General features: G+C 46.1%; 1 protein-coding gene across 3 annotated transcripts in view; it reads right to left on the reverse strand.

Moving 5' to 3' along the window:
* LOC144132329 (nuclear exosome regulator NRDE2) overlaps positions 1-16,898 on the reverse strand; it is a 383,545-nt gene that overhangs the window by 269,774 nt on the left and 96,873 nt on the right. The window lies entirely within an intron of this gene.

The following is a 16,898-nucleotide window of genomic DNA, read 5'->3' on the forward strand; positions in this document are numbered from 1 at the left end:
TGCGAACTTTCGCCCTTTTCTTCCCTTCTTTACTACTCACTGCACTTTTACTGTCTTTCCTTTATCAGTGACCCGTGCCTCTTTCTTCCGAATGACTTTGCCCTGCCTTGTTGCGAACTTTCGCCCTTTTCTTCCCTTCTCTACTACTCACTGCACTTTTACTGTCTTTCCTTTATCAGTGACCCATGCTGCTTTCTTCCGAGTGACTTTGCTCTGCCTTGCTGCGAACTTCCGCCCTTTTCTTCCCTTCTCTACTACTCACTGCACTTTTACTGTCTTTCCTTTATCAGCGACCCATGCCGCTTTCTTCCGAGTGACTTTGCTCTACCTTGCTGCGAAGTTTCGCCCTTTTCTTCCCTTCTCTACTACTCACTGCACTTTTACTGTCTTTCCTTTATCAGCGACCCATGCTGCTTTCTTCCGAGTGACTTTGCTCTGCCTTGCTGAGAACTTTCGCCCTTTTCTTCCCTTCTCTACTACTCACTGCACTTCTACTGTCTTTCCTTTATCAGCGACCGCTTTCTTCCAAGACTTTGCGCTGCTTGCTGCGAACTTTCGCCCTTTTCTTCCCTACTCTACTACTCTCTGCACTTTTACTGTCTTTCCTTTATCAGCGACCCATGCCGCTTTCTTCCGAGTGACTTTGCTCTGCCTTGCTGAGAACTTTCGCCCTTTTCTTCCCTACTCTACTACTCACTGCACTTTTACTGTCTTTCCTTTATCAGCGACCGCTTTCTTCCAAGACTTTGCGCTGCTTGCTGCGAACTTTCGCCCTTTTCTTCCCTACTCTACTACTCTCTGCACTTTTACTGTCTTTCCTTTATCAGCGACCCATGCCGCTTTCTTCCGAGTGACTTTGCTCTGCCTTGCTGCGAACTTTCGCCCTTTTCTTCTCTTCTCTACTACTCTTTTACTGTCTTTCCTTTATCAGCGACCGCTTTCTTCCAAGACTTTGCGCTGCCTTGCTGCGAACTTTCGCCCTTTTCTTCCCTACTCTACTACTCACTGCACTTTTACTGTCTTTGCTTTATCAGCGACCCGTGCCTCTTTCTTCCGAATGATTTTGCTCTGCCTTGCTGCGAACTTTCGCCCTTTTCTTCCCTTCTCTACTACTCACTGCACTTTTACTGTCCTTCCTTTATCAGCGACCCATGCCGCTTTCTTCCAAGACTTTGCTCTGCCTTGATGCGAACTTTCGCCCTTTTCTTCCCTTCTCTACTACTCTCTGCACTTTTACTGTCATTCCTTTATCAGCGACCCATGCCGATTTCTTCCGAGTGACTTTGCTCTGCCTTGCTGCGAACTTTCGCCCTTTTCTTTCCTTCTTTACTACTCACTGCACTTTTACTGTTTTTCCTTTATCAGTGACCCGTGCCTCTTTCTTCCGAATGATTTTGCTCTGCCTTGCTGTGAACTTTCGAACTTTTCTTCCCTTCTCTACTACTTACTGCACTTTTACTGTCTTTCCTTTATCAGCGACACATGCGGCTTTATTCCGAGTGACTTTGCTCTGCCTTGCTGCGAACTTTCGCCCTTTTCTTCCCTTCTCTACTACTCACTGAACTTTTACTGTCTTTCCTTTATCAGCGACCCATGCTGCTTTTTTCGTGACTTTGCTCGGCCTTGCTGAGAACTTTCGCCCTTTTCTTCCCTTCCCTACTACTCACCGCACTTTTACTGCCTTTCCTTTATCAGTGACCCGTGCCGCTTTCTTCCAAGACTTTGCTCTGCATTGCTGCGAACTTCCGCCCTTTTCTTCCCTTCTCTACTACTCACTGCACTTTTACTGTCTTTCCTTTATCAGTGACCCGTGCCGCTTTCTTCCAAGACTTTGCTCTGCCTTGCTGCGAACTTTCGCCCTTTTCTTCCCTTCTCTACTACTCACTGAACTTTTACTGTCTTTCCTTTATCAGTGACCCATGCTGCTTTCTTCCGAGTGACTTTGCTCTGCCTTGCTGCGAACTTCCGCCCTTTTCTTCCCTTCTCTACTACTCACTGCACTTTTACTGTCTTTCCTTTATCAGCGACCCATGCCGCTTTCTTCCGAGTGACTTTGCTCTACCTTGCTGCGAAGTTTCGCCCTTTTCTTCCCTTCTCTACTACTCACTGCACTTTTACTGTCTTTCCTTTATCAGCGACCCATGCTGCTTTCTTCCGAGTGACTTTGCTCTGCCTTGCTGAGAACTTTCGCCCTTTTCTTCCCTTCTCTACTACTCACTGCACTTTTACTGTCTTTCCTTTATCAGCGACCGCTTTCTTCCAAGACTTTGCGCTGCTTGCTGCGAACTTTCGCCCTTTTCTTCCCTTCTCTACTACTCACTGAACTTTTACTGTCTTTCCTTTATCAGCGACCCATGCAGCTTTTTTCGTGACTTTGCTCGGCCTTGCTGCGAACTTTCGCCCTTTTCTTCCCTTCTCTACTACTCACTGAACTCTTACTGTCTTTCCTTTATCAGCGACCCATGCGGCTTTATTCCGAGTGACTTTGCTCTGCCTTGCTGCGAACTTTCGCCCTTTTCTTCCCTTCTCTACTACTCACTGAACTTTTACTGTCTTTCCTTTATCAGCGACCCATGCTGCTTTTTTCCTGACTTTGCTCGGCCTTGCTGAGAACTTTCGCCCTTTTCTTCCCTTCCCTACTACTCACTGCACTTTTACTGCCTTTCCTTTATCAGTGACCCGTGCCGCTTTCTTCCAAGACTTTGCTCTGCCTTGCTGCGAACTTCCGCCCTTTTCTTCCCTTCTCTACTACTCACTGCACTTTTACTGTCTTTCCTTTATCAGCGACCCATGCCGCTTTCTTCCGAGTGACTTTGCTCTGCCTTGCTGCGAACTTTCGCCCTTTTCTTCCCTTCTTTACTACTCACTGCACTTTTACTGTCTTTCCTTTATCAGTGACCCGTGCCTCTTTCTTCCGAATGACTTTGCCCTGCCTTGTTGCGAACTTTCGCCCTTTTCTTCCCTTCTCTACTACTCACTGCACTTTTACTGTCTTTCCTTTATCAGTGACCCATGCTGCTTTCTTCCGAGTGACTTTGCTCTGCCTTGCTGCGAACTTCCGCCCTTTTCTTCCCTTCTCTACTACTCACTGCACTTTTACTGTCTTTCCTTTATCAGCGACCCATGCCGCTTTCTTCCGAGTGACTTTGCTCTACCTTGCTGCGAAGTTTCGCCCTTTTCTTCCCTTCTCTACTACTCACTGCACTTTTACTGTCTTTCCTTTATCAGCGACCCATGCTGCTTTCTTCCGAGTGACTTTGCTCTGCCTTGCTGAGAACTTTCGCCCTTTTCTTCCCTTCTCTACTACTCACTGCACTTCTACTGTCTTTCCTTTATCAGCGACCGCTTTCTTCCAAGACTTTGCGCTGCTTGCTGCGAACTTTCGCCCTTTTCTTCCCTACTCTACTACTCTCTGCACTTTTACTGTCTTTCCTTTATCAGCAACCCATGCCGCTTTCTTCCGAGTGACTTTGCTCTGCCTTGCTGAGAACTTTCGCCCTTTTCTTCCCTACTCTACTACTCACTGCACTTTTACTGTCTTTCCTTTATCAGCGACCGCTTTCTTCCAAGACTTTGCGCTGCTTGCTGCGAACTTTCGCCCTTTTCTTCCCTACTCTACTACTCTCTGCACTTTTACTGTCTTTCCTTTATCAGCGACCCATGCCGCTTTCTTCCGAGTGACTTTGCTCTGCCTTGCTGCGAACTTTCGCCCTTTTCTTCTCTTCTCTACTACTCTTTTACTGTCTTTCCTTTATCAGCGACCGCTTTCTTCCAAGACTTTGCGCTGCCTTGCTGCAAACTTTCGCCCTTTTCTTCCCTACTCTACTACTCACTGCACTTTTACTGTCTTTGCTTTATCAGCGACCCGTGCCTCTTTCTTCCGAATGATTTTGCTCTGCCTTGCTGCGAACTTTCGCCCTTTTCTTCCCTTCTCTACTACTCACTGCACTTTTACTGTCCTTCCTTTATCAGCGACCCATGCCGCTTTCTTCCAAGACTTTGCTCTGCCTTGATGCGAACTTCCGCCCTTTTCTTCCCTTCTCTACTACTCTCTGCACTTTTACTGTCATTCCTTTATCAGCGACCCATGCCGATTTCTTCCGAGTGACTTTGCTCTGCCTTGCTGCGAACTTTCGCCCTTTTCTTTCCTTCTTTACTACTCACTGCACTTTTACTGTTTTTCCTTTATCAGTGACCCGTGCCTCTTTCTTCCGAATGATTTTGCTCTGCCTTGCTGCGAACTTTCGAACTTTTCTTCCCTTCTCTACTACTTACTGCACTTTTACTGTCTTTCCTTTATCAGCGACCCATGCCGCTTTCTTCCGAGTGACTTTACTCTGCCTTGCTGCGAACTTTCGCCCTTTTCTTCTCTTCTCTACTACTCACTGCACTTTTACTGTCTTTCCTTTATCAGCGACCCATGCTGCTTTCTTCCGAGTGACTTTGCTCTGCCTTGCTGCGAACTTTCACCCTTTTCTTCCCTTCTCTACTACTCACTGCACTTTTACTGTCTTTCCTTTATCAGCGACCCATGCCGCTTTCTTCCGAATGACTTTGCTCTGCCTTGCTGCGAACTTTCGCCCTTTTCTTCCCTTCTTTACTACTCACTGCACTTTTACTGTCTTTCCTTTATCAGCGACCGCTTTCTTCCAAGACTTTGCGCTGCCTTGCTGCGAACTTTCGCCCTTTTCTTCCCTACTCTACTACTCTCTGCACTTTTACTGTCTTTCCTTTATCAGCGACCCATGCCGCTTTCTTCCGAGTGACTTTGCTCTGCCTTGCTGCGAACTTTCGCCCTTTTCTTCCCTACTCTACTACTCACTGCACTTTTACTGTCTTTGCTTTATCAGCGACCCGTGCCTCTTTCTTCCGAATGATTTTGCTCTGCCTTGCTGCGAACTTTCGCCCTTTTATTCCCTTCTCTACTACTCACTGCACTTTTACCGTTTTTCCTTTATCAGTGACCCGTGCCTCTTTCTTCCGAATGATTTTGCTCTGCCTTGCTGCGAACTTTCGCCCTTTTTGTTCCCTTCTCTACTACTCACTGCACTTTTACTGTCCTTCCTTTATCAGCGACGACCCGTGCCGCTTTCTTCCAAGACTTTGCTCTGCCTTGCTGCGAACTTTCACCCTTTTCTTCCCTTCTCTACTACTCACTGCACTTTTACTGTCTTTCCTTTATCAGCGACCCATGCCGCTTTCTTCCGAATGACTTTGCTCTGCTTTGCTGCGAATTTTCGCCCTTTTCTTCCCTTCTTTACTACTCACTGCACTTTTACTGTCTTTCCTTTATCAGCGACCCCTTTCTTCCAAGACTTTGCTCTGCCTTGCTGCGAACTTTCACCCTTTTCTTCCCTACTCTACTACTCTCTGCACTTTTACTGTCTTTCCTGTATCAGCGACCCCTGCCTCTTTCTTCCGAATGATTTTGCTCTGCCTTGCTGCGAATTTTCGCCCTTTTTGTTCCCTTCTCTACTACTCACTGCACTTTTACTGTCCTTCCTTTATCAGCGACGACCCGTGCCGCTTTCTTCCAAGACTTTGCTCTGCCTTGCTGCGAACTTTCACCCTTTTCTTCCCTTCTCTACTACTCACTGCACTTTTACTGTCTTTCCTTTATCAGCGACCCATGCCGCTTTCTTCCGAATGACTTTGCTCTGCCTTGCTGCGAACTTTCGCCCTTTTCTTCCCTTCTTTACTACTCACTGCACTTTTACTGTCTTTCCTTTATCAGCGACCGCTTTCCTCCAAGACTTTGCTCTGCCTTGCTGCGAACTTTCACCCTTTTCTTCCCTACTCTACTACTCTCTGCACTTTTACAGTCTTTCCTTTATCAGCGACCCATGCCGCTTTCTTCCGAGTGACTTTGTTCTGCCTTGCTGCGAACTTTCGCCCTTTTCTTCCCTACTCTACTACTCACTGCACTTTTACTGTCTTTGCTTTATCAGCGACCCGTGCCTCTTTCTTCCGAATGATTTTGCTCTGCCTTGCTGCGAACTTTCGCCCTTTTCTTCCCTTCTCTACTACTCACTGCACTTTTACCGTTTTTCCTTTATCAGTGACCCATGCCTCTTTCTTCCGAATGATTTTGCTCTGCCTTGCTGCAAACTTTCGCCCTTTTTGTTCCCTTCTCTACTACTCACTGCACTTTTACTGTCCTTCCTTTATCAGCGACGACCCGTGCCACTTTCTTCCAAGACTTTGCTCTGCCTTGATGCGAACTTTCGCCCTTTTCTTATCTTCTCTACTACTCTCTGCATTTTTACTGTCTTTCCTTTATCAGCGACCCATGCCGCTTTCTTCCGAGTGACTTTGCTCTGCCTTGCTGCGAACTTTCGCCCTTTTCTTCCCTACTCTACTACTCACTGCACTTTTACTGTTTTTCCTTTATCAGTGACCCGTGCCTCTTTCTTCCGAATTATTTTGCTCTGCCTTGCTGCGAACTTTCGCCCTTTTCTTCCCTTCTCTACTACTCACTGCACTTTTACTGTCCTTCCTTTATCAGCGACCCGTGCCGCTTTCTTCCAAGACTTTGCTCTGCCTTGATGCGAACTTTCGCCCTTTTCTTCCCTTCTCTACTACTCTCTGCATTTTTACTGTCTTTCCTTTATCAGCGACCCATGCCACTTTCTTCTGAGTGACTTTGCTCTGCCTTGCTGCGAACTTTCGCCCTTTTCTTCCCTTCTTTACTACTCACTGCACTTTTACTGTTTTTCCTTTATCAGTGACCCGTGCCTCTTTCTTCCGAATGACTTTGCTCTGCCTTGCTGCGAACTTTCGCCGTTTTCTTCCCTTCTCTACTACTCACTGCACTTTTACTGTCTTTCCTTTATCAGCGACCCATGCCACTTTCTTCCGAGTGACTTTGCTCTGCCTTGCTGCGAACTTTCGCCCTTTTCTTCCCTTCTTTACTACTCACTGCACTTTTACTGTCTTTCCTTTATCAGTGACCCGTGCCTCTTTCTTCCGAATGACTTTGCTCTGCCTTGCTGCGAACTTTCGCCCTTTTCTTCCCTTCTCTACTACTCACTGCACTTTTACTGTCCTTCCTTTATCAGCGACCCATGCCACTTTCTTCTGAGTGACTTTGCTCTGCCTTGCTGCGAACTTTCACCCTTTTCTTCCCTTCTCTACTACTCACTGCACTTTTACTGTCTTTGCTTTATCAGCGACCCATGCCACTTTCTTCTGAGTGACTTTGCTCTGCCTTGCTGCGAACTTTCGCCCTTTTCTTCCCTTCTTTACTACTCACTGCACTTTTACTGTCTTTGCTTTATCAGCGACCCATGCCACTTTCTTCTGAGTGACTTTGCTCTGCCTTGCTGCGAACTTTCGCCCTTTTCTTCCCTTCTCTACTACTCACTGCACTTTTACTGTTTTTCCTTTATCAGTGACCCGTGCCTCTTTCTTCCGAATGATTTTGCTTTGCCTTGCTGCGAACTTTCGCCCTTTTCTTCCCTTCTCTACTACTCACTGCACTTTTACTGTCCTTCCTTTATCAGCGACCCGTGCCGCTTTCTTCCAAGACTTTGCTCTGCCTTGATGCGAACTTTCGCCCTTTTCTTCCCTTCTCTACTACTCTCTGCATTTTTACTGTCTTTCCTTTATCAGCGACCCATGCCACTTTCTTCTGAGTGACTTTGCTCTTCCTTGCTGCGAACTTTCGCCCTTTTCTTCCCTTCTTTACTACTCACTGCACTTTTACTGTTTTTCCTTTATCAGTGACCCGTGCCTCTTTCTTCCGAATGACTTTGCTCTGCCTTGCTGCGAACTTTCGCCCTTTTCTTCCCTTCTCTACTACTCACTGCACTTTTACTGTCCTTCCTTTATCAGCGACCCATGCCACTTTCTTCTAAGTGACTTTGCTCTGCCTTGCTGCGAACTTTCGCCCTTTTCTTCCCTTCTCTACTACTCACTGCACTTTTACTGTCTTTGCTTTATCAGCAACCCATGCCACTTTCTTCTGAGTGACTTTGCTCTGCCTTGCTGCGAACTTTCACCCTTTTCTTCCCTTCTTTACTACTCACTGCACTTTTACTGTCTTTGCTTTATCAGCGACCCATGCCACTTTCTTCTGAGTGACTTTGCTCTGCCTTGCTGCGAACTTTCGCCCTTTTCTTCCCTTCTCTACTACTCACTGCACTTTTACTGTCTTTGCTTTATCAGCGACCCATGCCACTTTCTTCTGAGTGACTTTGCTCTGCCTTGCTGCGAACTTTCGCCCTTTTCTTCCCTTCTTTACTACTCACTGCACTTTTACTGTCTTTGCTTTATCAGCGACCCATGCCACTTTCTTCTGAGTGACTTTGCTCTGCCTTGCTGCAAACTTTCACCCTTTTCTTCCCTTCTTTACTACTCACTGCACTTTTACTGTCTTTGCTTTATCAGCGACCCATGCCACTTTCTTCTGAGTGACTTTGCTCTGCCTTGCTGCGAACTTTCACCCTTTTCTTCCCTTCTTTACTACTCACTGCACTTTTACTGTCTTTGCTTTATCAGCGACCCATGCCACTTTCTTCTGGGTGACTTTGCTCTGCCTTGCTGCGAACTTTCGCCCTTTTCTTCCCTTCTCTACTACTCACTGCACTTTTACTGTCTTTGCTTTATCAGCGACCCATGCCACTTTCTTCTGAGTGACTTTGCTCTGCCTTGCTGCGAACTTTCGCCCTTTTCTTCCCTTCTTTACTACTCACTGCACTTTTACTGTCTTTGCTTTATCAGCGACCCATGCCACTTTCTTCTGAGTGACTTTGCTCTGCCTTGCTGCAAACTTTCGCCCTTTTTTTCCCTTCTCTACTACTCACTGCACTTTTACTGTCTTTGCTTTATCAGCGACCCATGCCACTTTCTTCTGAGTGACTTTGCTCTGCCTTGCTGCGAACTTTCGCCCTTTTCTTCCCTTCTTTACTACTCACTGCACTTTTACTGTCTTTGCTTTATCAGCGACCCATGCCACTTTCTTCTGAGTGACTTTGCTCTGCCTTGCTGCGAACTTTCGCCCTTTTCTTCCCTTCTCTACTACTCACTGCACTTTTACTGTCTTTGCTTTATCAGCGACCCATGCCACTTTCTTCTGAGTGACTTTGCTCTGCCTTGCTGCGAACTTTCGCCCTTTTCTTCCCTTCTCTACTACTCACTGCACTTTTACTGTCTTTGCTTTATCAGCGACCCATGCCACTTTCTTCTGAGCGACTTTGCTCTGCCTTGCTGCGAACTTTCGCCCTTTTCTTCCCTTCTCTACTACTCACTGCACTTCTACTGTCTTTGCTTTATCAGCGACCCATGCCACTTTCTTCTGAGTGACTTTGCTCTGCCTTGCTGCGAACTTTCGCCCTTTTCTTCCCTTTTTTACTACTCACTGCACTTTTACTGTCTTTGCTTTATCAGCGACCCATGCCACTTTCTTCTGAGTGACTTTGCTCTGCCTTGCTGCGAACTTTCGCCCTTTTCTTCCCTTCTCTACTACTCACTGCACTTTTACTGTCTTTCCTTTATCAGCGACCCATGCCGCTTTCTTCCGAGTGACTTTGCTCTGCCTTGCTGCGAACTTTCGCCCTTTTCTTCCCTTCTTTACTACTCACTGCACTTTTACTGTCTTTCCTTTATCAGCGACCCATGCCGCTTTCTTCCGAGTGACTTTGCTCTGCCTTGCTGCGAACTTTCGCCCTTTTCTTCCCTACTCTACTACTCACTGCACTTTTACTGTTTTTCCTTTATCAGTGACCCGTGCCTCTTTCTTCCGAATGATTTTGCTCTGCCTTGCTGCGCACTTTCGCCCTTTTCTTCCCTTCTCTACTACTCACTGCACTTTTACTGTCTTTGCTTTATCAGCGACCCGTGCCGCTTTCTTCTGAGTGACTTTGCTCTGCCTTGCTGCGAACTTTCGCCCTTTTCTTCCCTTCTTTACTACTCACTGCACTTTTACTGTCTTTGCTTTATCAGCGACCCATGCCACTTTCTTCTGAGTGACTTTGCTCTGCCTTGCTGCGAACTTTCGCCCTTTTCTTCCCTTCTCTACTACTCACTGCACTTTTACTGTCTTTCCTTTATCAGCGACCCATGCCACTTTCTTCTGAGTGACTTTGCTCTGCCTTGCTGCGAACTTTCGCCCTTTTCTTCCCTTCTCTACTACTCACTGCACTTTTACTGTCTTTGCTTTATCAGCGACCCATGCCACTTTCTTCTGAGTGACTTTGCTCTGCCTTGCTGCGAACTTTCGCCCTTTTCTTCCCTTCTTTACTACTCACTGCACTTTTACTGTCTTTCCTTTATCAGCGACCCATGCCACTTTCTTCTGAGTGACTTTGCTCTGCCTTGCTGCGAACTTTCGCCCTTTTCTTCCCTTCTTTACTACTCACTGCACTTTTACTGTCTTTCCTTTATCAGTGACCCGTGCCTCTTTCTTCCGAATGACTTTGCTCTGCCTTGTTGCAAACTTTCGCCCTTTTCTTCCCTTCTTTACTATTCACTGCACTTTTACTGTCTTTCCTTTATCAGTGACCCGTGCCTCTTTCTTTCGAATGACTTTGCTCTGCCTTGCTGCGAACTTTCGCCCTTTTCTTCCCTTCTCTACTACTCACTGCACTTTTACTGTCTTTCCTTTATCAGCGACCCATGCCACTTTCTTCTGAGTGACTTTGCTCTGCCTTGCTGCGAACTTTCGCGCTTTTCTTCCCTTCTTTACTACTCACTGCACTTTTACTGTCTTTCCTTTATCAGTGACCCGTGCCTCTTTCTTCCGAATGACTTTGCTCTGCCTTGTTGCGTACTTTCGCCCTTTTCTTCCCTTCTCTACTACTCACTGCACTTTTACTGTCTTTCCTTTATCAGCGACCCATGCCACTTTCTTCTGAGTGACTTTGCTCTGCCTTGCTGCAAACTTTCGCCCTTTTCTTCCCTTCTTTACTACTCACTGCACTTTTACTGTCTTTCCTTTATCAGCGACCCATGCCACTTTCTTCTGAGTGACTTTGTTCTGCCTTGCTGCGAACTTTCGCCCTTTTCTTCCCTTCTTTACTACTCACTGCACTTTTACTGTTTTTCCTTTATCAGCGACCCATGCAACTTTCTTCTGAGTGACTTTGCTCTGCCTTGCTGCGAACTTTCGCCCTTTTCTTCCCTTCTTTACTACTCACTGCACTTTTACTGTTTTTCCTTTATCAGTGACCCATGCCTCTTTCTTCCGAATGACTTTGCTCTGCCTTGCTGCGAATTTTCGCCCTTTTCTTCCCTTCTCTACTACTCACTGCACTTTTACTGTCTTTCCTTTATCAGCGACCCATGCCACTTTCTTCTGAGTGACTTTGCTCTGCCTTGCTGCGAACTTTCGCCCTTTTCTTCCCTTCTTTACTACTCACTGCACTTTTACTGTCTTTCCTTTATCAGTGACCCATGCCACTTTCTTCTGAGTGACTTTGCTCTGCCTTGCTGCGAACTTTCGCCCTTTTCTTCCCTTCTTTACTACTCACTGCACTTTTACTGTCTTTCCTTTATCAGTGACCCTTGCCTCTTTTTTCCGAATGACTTTGCTCTGCCTTGCTGCGAACTTTCGCCCTTTTCTTCCCTTCTCTAATACTCACTGCACTTTTACTGTCTTTCCTTTATCAGTGACCCCTGCCTCTTTCTTCCGAATGACTTTGCTCTGCCTTGCTGCGAACTTTCGCCCTTTTCTTCCCTTCTTTACTACTCACTGCACTTTTACTATTTTTCCTTTATCAGCGACCCATGCCACTTTCTTCTGAGTGACTTTGCTCTGCCTTGCTGCGAACTTTCGCCCTTTTCTTCCCTTCTTTACTACTCACTGCACTTTTACTGTCTTTCCTTTATCAGTGACCCGTGCCTCTTTCTTCCGAATGACTTTGCTCTGCCTTGCTGCGAACTTTCGCCCTTTTCTTCCCTTCTCTACTACTCACTGCACTTTTACTGTCTTTCCTTTATCAGTGACCCGTGCCTCTTTCTTCCGAATGACTTTGCTCTGCCTTGTTGCGAACTTTCGCCCTTTTCTTCCCTTCTCTACTACTCACTGCACTTTTACTGTCGTTCCTTTATCAGCGACCCATGCCACTTTCTTCTGAGTGACTTTGCTCTGCCTTGCTGCGAACTTTCGCCCTTTTCTTCCCTTCTTTACTACTCACTGCACTTTTACTGTCTTTCCTTTATCAGCGACCCATGCCACTTTCTTCTGAGTGACTTTGCTCTGCCTTGCTGCGAACTTTCGCCCTTTTCTTCCCTTCTTTACTACTCACTGCACTTTTACTGTCTTTCCTTTATCAGTGATCCTTGACTCTTTCTTCCGAATGACTTTGCTCTGCCTTGCTGCGAACTTTCGCCCTTTTCTTCCCTTCTCTACTACTCACTGCACTTTTACTGTCTTTCCTTTATCAGCGACCCATGCCACTTTCTTCTGAGTGACTTTGCTCTGCCTTGCTGCGAACTTTCGCCCTTTTCTTCCCTTCTTTACTACACACTGCACTTTTACTGTCTTTCCTTTATCAGTGACCCTTGCCTCTTTCTTCCGAATGACTTTGCTCTGCCTTGCTGCGAACTTTCGCCCTTTTCTTCCCTTCTTTACTACTCACTGCACTTTTACTGCCTTTCCTTTATCAGTGACCCTTGCCTCTTTCTTCCGAATGACTTTGCTCTGCCTTGCTGCAAACTTTCGCCCTTTTCTTCCCTTCTCTACTACTCACTGCACTTTTACTGTCTTTCCTTTATCAACGACCCATGCCACTTTCTTCTGAGTCACTTTGCTCTGCCTTGCTGCGAACTTTCGCCCTTTTCTTCCCTTCTTTACTACTCACTGCACTTTTACTGTCTTTCCTTTATCAGTGACCCTTGCCTCTTTCTTCCGAATGACTTTGCTCTGCCTTGCTGCGAACTTTCGCCCTTTTCTTCCCTTCTTTACTACTCACTGCACTTTTACTGTCTTTCCTTTATCAGTGACCCTTGCCTCTTTCTTCCGAATGACATTGCTCTGCCTTGCTGCGAACTTTCGCCCTTTTCTTCCCTTCTTTACTACTCACTGCACTTTTACTGTCTTTCCTTTATCAGTGACCCTTGCCTCTTTCTTCCGAATGACTTTGCTCTGCCTTGCTGCGACCTTTCGCCCTTTTCTTCCCTTCTTTTCTACTCACTGCACTTTTACTGTCTTTCCTTTATCAGTGACCCTTGCCTCTTTCTTCCGAATGACTTTGCTCTGCCTTGCTGCGAACTTTCGCCCTTTTCTTCCCTTCTTTACTACTCACTGCACTTTTACTGTCTTTGCTTTATCAGCGACCCATGCCACTTTCTTCTGAGTGACTTTGCTCTGCCTTGCTGCGAACTTTCACCCTTTTCTTCCCTTCTTTACTACTCACTGCACTTTTACTGTCTTTGCTTTATCAGCGACCCATGCCACTTTCTTCTGAGTGACTTTGCTCTGCCTTGCTGCGAACTTTCGCCCTTTTCTTCCCTTCTTTACTACTCACTGCACTTTTACTGTTTTTCCTTTATCAGCGACCCATGCAACTTTCTTCTGAGTGACTTTGCTCTGCCTTGCTGCGAACTTTCGCCCTTTTCTTCCCTTCTTTACTACTCACTGCACTTTTACTGTTTTTCCTTTATCAGTGACCCATGCCTTTTTCTTCCGAATGACTTTGCTCTGCCTTGCTGCGAATTTTCGCCCTTTTCTTCCCTTCTCTACTACTCACTGCACTTTTACTGTCTTTCCTTTATCAGCGACCCATGCCACTTTCTTCTGAGTGACTTTGCTCTGCCTTGCTGCGAACTTTCGCCCTTTTCTTCCCTTCTTTACTACTCACTGCACTTTTACTGTCTTTCCTTTATCAGTGACCCATGCCACTTTCTTCTGAGTGACTTTGCTCTGCCTTGCTGCGAACTTTCGCCCTTTTCTTCCCTTCTTTACTACTCACTGCACTTTTACTGTCTTTCCTTTATGTGACCCTTGCCTCTTTCTTCCGAATGACTTTGCTCTGCCTTGCTGCGAACTTTCGCCCTTTTCTTCCCTTCTCTAATACTCACTGCACTTTTACTGTCTTTGCTTTATCAGTGACCCATGCCACTTTCTTCTGAGTGACTTTGCTCTGCCTTGCTGCGAACTTTCACCCTTTTCTTCCCTTCTTTACTACTCACTGCACTTTTACTGTCTTTGCTTTATCAGCGACCCATGCCACTTTCTTCTGAGTGACTTTGCTCTGCCTTGCTGCGAACTTTCGCCCTTTTCTTCCCTTCTCTACTACTCACTGCACTTTTACTGTCTTTCCTTTATCAGTGACCCGTGCCTCTTTCTTCCGAATGACTTTGCTCTGCCTTGTTGCGAACTTTCGCCCTTTTCTTCCCTTCTCTACTACTCACTGCACTTTTACTGTCTTTCCTTTATCAGTGACCCGTGCCTCTTTCTTCCGAATGACTTTGCTCTGCCTTGTTGCGAACTTTCGCCCTTTTCTTCCCTTCTCTACTACTCACTGCACTTTTACTGTCGTTCCTTTATCAGCGACCCATGCCACTTTCTTCTGAGTGACGTTGCTCTGCCTTGCTGCGAACTTTCGCCCTTTTCTTCCCTTCTTTACTACTCACTGCACTTTTACTGTCTTTCCTTTATCAGTGACCCATGCCACTTTCTTCTGAGTGACTTTGCTCTGCCTTGCTGCGAACTTTCGCCCTTTTCTTCCCTTCTTTACTACTCACTGCACTTTTACTGTCTTTCCTTTATGTGACCCCTGCCTCTTTCTTCCGAATGACTTTGCTCTGCCTTGCTGCGAACTTTCGCCCTTTTCTTCCCTTCTTTACTACTCACTGCACTTTTACTATTTTTCCTTTATCAGCGACCCATGCCACTTTCTTCTGAGTGAATTTGCTCTGCCTTGCTGCGAACTTTCGCCCTTTTCTTCCCTTCTTTACTACTCACTGCACTTTTACTGTCTTTCCTTTATCAGTGACCCGTGCCTCTTTCTTCCGAATGACTTTGCTCTGCCTTGCTGCGAACTTTCGCCCTTTTCTTCCCTTCTCTACTACTCACTGCACTTTTACTGTCTTTCCTTTATCAGTGACCCGTGCCTCTTTCTTCCGAATGACTTTGCTCTGCCTTGTTGCGAACTTTCGCCCTTTTCTTCCCTTCTCTACTACTCACTGCACTTTTACTGTCGTTCCTTTATCAGCGACCCATGCCACTTTCTTCTGAGTGACGTTGCTCTGCCTTGCTGCGAACTTTCGCCCTTTTCTTCCCTTCTTTACTACTCACTGCACTTTTACTGTCTTTCCTTTATCAGCGACCCATGCCACTTTCTTCTGAGTGACTTTGCTCTGCCTTGCTGCGAACTTTCGCCCTTTTCTTCCCTTCTTTACTACTCACTGCACTTTTACTGTCTTTCCTTTATCAGTGATCCTTGACTCTTTCTTCCGAATGACTTTGCTCTGCCTTGCTGCGAACTTTCGCCCTTTTCTTCCCTTCTCTACTACTCACTGCACTTTTACTGTCTTTCCTTTATCAGCGACCCATGCCACTTTCTTCTGAGTGACTTTGCTCTGCCTTGCTGCGAACTTTCGCCCTTTTCTTCCCTTCTTTACTATACACTGCACTTTTACTGTCTTTCCTTTATCAGTGACCCTTGCCTCTTTCTTCCGAATGACTTTGCTCTGCCTTGCTGCGAACTTTCGCCCTTTTCTTCCCTTCTTTACTACTCACTGCACTTTTACTGTCTTTCCTTTATCAGTGACCCTTGCCTCTTTCTTCCGAATGACTTTGCTCTGCCTTGCTGCGAACTTTCGCCCTTTTCTTCCCTTCTTTACTACTCACTGCACTTTTACTGTCTTTCCTTTATCAGTGACCCTTGCCTCTTTCTTCCGAATGACATTGCTCTGCCTTGCTGCGAACTTTCGCCCTTTTCTTCCCTTCTTTACTACTCACTGCACTTTTACTGTCTTTCCTTTATCAGTGACCCTTGCCTCTTTCTTCCGAATGACTTTGCTCTGCCTTGCTGCGAACTTTCGCCCTTTTCTTCCCTTCTTTTCTACTCACTGCACTTTTACTGTCTTTCCTTTATCAGTGACCCTTGCCTCTTTCTTCCGAATGACTTTGCTCTGCCTTGCTGCGAACTTTCGCCCTTTTCTTCCCTTCTTTACTACACACTGCACTTTTACTGTCTTTGCTTTATCAGTGACCCATGCCACTTTCTTCTGAGTGACTTTGCTCTGCCTTGCTGCGAACTTTCACCCTTTTCTTCCCTTCTTTACTACTCACTGCACTTTTACTGTCTTTGCTTTATCAGCGACCCATGCCACTTTCTTCTGAGTGACTTTGCTCTGCCTTGCTGCGAACTTTCGCCCTTTTCTTCCCTTCTCTACTACTCACTGCACTTTTACTGTCTTTGCTTTATCAGCGACCCATGCCACTTTCTTCTGAGTGACTTTGCTCTGCCTTGCTGCGAACTTTCGCCCTTTTCTTCCCTTCTTTACTACTCACTGCACTTTTACTGTCTTTGCTTTATCAGCGACCCATGCCACTTTCTTCTGAGTGACTTTGCTCTGCCTTGCTGCAAACTTTCACCCTTTTCTTCCCTTCTTTACTACTCACTGCACTTTTACTGTTTTTCCTTTATCAGTGACCCATGCCTTTTTCTTCCGAATGACTTTGCTCTGCCTTGCTGCGAATTTTCGCCCTTTTCTTCCCTTCTTTACTACTCACTGCACTTTTACTGTCTTTCCTTTATCAGTGACCCATGCCACTTTCTCCTGAGTGACTTTGCTCTGCCTTGCTGCGAACTTTCGCCCTTTTCTTCCCTTCTTTACCACTCACTGCACTTTTACTGTCTTTCCTTTATCAGCGACCCATGCCACTTTCTTCTGAGTGACTTTGCTCTGCCTTGCTGCAAACTTTCACCCTTTTCTTCCCTTCTTTACTA

The sequence above is a fragment of the Amblyomma americanum genome, chromosome 5, assembly GCF_052857255.1.
Source record: "Amblyomma americanum isolate KBUSLIRL-KWMA chromosome 5, ASM5285725v1, whole genome shotgun sequence".
Taxonomy (NCBI): domain Eukaryota; kingdom Metazoa; phylum Arthropoda; class Arachnida; order Ixodida; family Ixodidae; genus Amblyomma; species Amblyomma americanum.